Consider the following 2500-nt stretch of genomic DNA (forward strand, 5'->3'; position numbering starts at 1 on the left):
AGAACAGCCCAAAAACAGGCCAAAACAGCCCAAAAACGGGCCAAAACTGGCCATTTTTGGCTGCGCGAGCGAGCGGCGAGCGGCGAACAGCGAGCGAAGCGAGAGGCAGCACCGTCCCTGCTATACGAAAGCCCCATCCAGCCCTGTGCCACCCGGGGGGTTCCAGGGTGCTGAGATGGCTGACGTTTTGCTCCGCTCACGACGGTCACCGCACCACGCAAGAACAGGCCAAAAACTGGCCAAAACAGCCCAAAAACGGGCCAAAACTGGCCATTTTTGGCTGCGCGAGCGAGCGGCGAGCGGCGAACAGCGAGCGAAGCGAGAGGCAGCACCGTCCCTGCTATACGAAAGCCCCATCCAGCCCTGTGCCACCCGGGGGGTTCCAGGGTGCTGAGATGGCTGACGTTTTGCTCCGCTCTCGACGGTCACCGCGCAATGCAAGAACAGGCCAAAAACTGGCCAAAACGGCCCAAAAACGGGCCAAAACTGGCCATTTTTGGCTGCGCGAGCGGCGAGCGGCGGACAGCGAGCGAAGCGAGAGGCAGCACCGTCCCTGCTATACGAAAGCCCCATCCAGCCCTGTGCCACCCGGGGGGTTCCAGGGTGCTGAGATGGCTGACGTTTTGCTCCGCTCTCGACGGTCACCGCGCAATGCAAGAACAGGCCAAAAACTGGCCAAAACGGCCCAAAAACGGGCCAAAACTGGCCATTTTTGGCTGCGCGAGCGAGCGGCGAGCGGCGGACAGCGAGCGAAGCGAGAGGCAGCACCGTCCCTGCTATACGAAAGCCCCATCCAGCCCTGTGCCACCCGGGGGGTTCCAGGGTGCTGAGATGGCTGACGTTTTGCTCCGCTCTCGACGGTCACCGCGCAATGCAAGAACAGGCCAAAAACTGGCCAAAACGGCCCAAAAACGGGCCAAAACTGGCCATTTTTGGCTGCACGAGCGAGCGGCGAGCGGCGGACAGCGAGCGAAGCGAGAGGCAGCACCGTCCCTGCTATACGAAAGCCCCATCCAGCCCTGTGCCACCCGGGGGGTTCCAGGGTGCTGAGATGGCTGACGTTTTGCTCCGCTCTCGACGGTCACCGCGCAATGCAAGAACAGGCCAAAAACTGGCCAAAACGGCCCAAAAACGGGCCAAAACTGGCCATTTTTGGCTGCACGAGCGAGCGGCGAGCGGCGGACAGCGAGCGAAGCGAGAGGCAGCACCGTCCCTGCTATACGAAAGCCCCATCCAGCCCTGTGCCACCCGGGGGGTTCCAGGGTGCTGAGATGGCTGACGTTTTGCTCCGCTCTCGACGGTCACCGCGCAATGCAAGAACAGGCCAAAAACTGGCCAAAACGGCCCAAAAACGGGCCAAAACTGGCCATTTTTGGCTGCACGAGCGAGCGGCGAGCGGCGGACAGCGAGCGAAGCGAGAGGCAGCACCGTCCCTGCTATACGAAAGCCCCATCCAGCCCTGTGCCACCCGGGGGGTTCCAGGGTGCTGAGATGGCTGACGTTTTGCTCCGCTCTCGACGGTCACCGCGCAATGCAAGAACAGGCCAAAAACTGGCCAAAACGGCCCAAAAACGGGCCAAAACTGGCCATTTTTGGCTGCACGAGCGAGCGGCGAGCGGCGGACAGCGAGCGAAGCGAGAGGCAGCACCGTCCCTGCTATACGAAAGCCCCATCCAGCCCTGTGCCACCCGGGGGGTTCCAGGGTGCTGAGATGGCTGACGTTTTGCTCCGCTCTCGACGGTCACCGCGCAATGCAAGAACAGGCCAAAAACTGGCCAAAACGGCCCAAAAACGGGCCAAAACTGGCCATTTTTGGCTGCGCGAGCGAGCGGCGAGCGGCGGACAGCGAGCGAAGCGAGAGGCAGCACCGTCCCTGCTATATACGAAAGCCCCATCCAGCCCTGTGCCACCCGGGGGGTTCCAGGGTGCTGAGATGGCTGACGTTTTGCTCCGCTCACGACGGTCACCGCACCACGCAAGAACGGACCATAAACAGGCCAAAACAGCCCAAAAACGGGCCAAAACTGGTCATTTTTGGCTGCGCGAGCGAGCGGCGAGCGGCGAACAGCGAGCGAAGCGTGAGGCAGCACCGTCCCTGCTATACGAAAGCCCCATCCAGCCCTGTGCCACCCGGGGGGTTCCAGGGTGCTGAGATGGCTGACGTTTTGCTCCGCTCACGACGGTCACCGCGCCATGCAAGAACGGACCAAAAACAGGCCAAAACAGCCCAAAAACGGGCCAAAACTGGCCATTTTTGGCTGAGCGAGCGAGCGGTGAGCGGCGAACAGCGAGCGAAGCGAGAGGCAGCACCGTCCCTGCTATACGAAAGCCCCATCCAGCCCTGTGCCACCCGGGGGGTTCCAGGGTGCTGAGATGGCTGACGTTTTGCTCCGCTCACGACGGTCGCCGTGCCACGCAAGAACGGACCAAAAACAGGCCAAAACAGCCCAAAAACGGGCCAAAACTGGCCATTTTAGGTTGCGCGAGCGAGCGGCGAGCG

Source organism: Musa acuminata, unplaced genomic scaffold (genome assembly GCF_036884655.1).
Source record: "Musa acuminata AAA Group cultivar baxijiao unplaced genomic scaffold, Cavendish_Baxijiao_AAA HiC_scaffold_479, whole genome shotgun sequence".
Classification (NCBI taxonomy): Eukaryota; Viridiplantae; Streptophyta; class Magnoliopsida; order Zingiberales; family Musaceae; genus Musa; species Musa acuminata.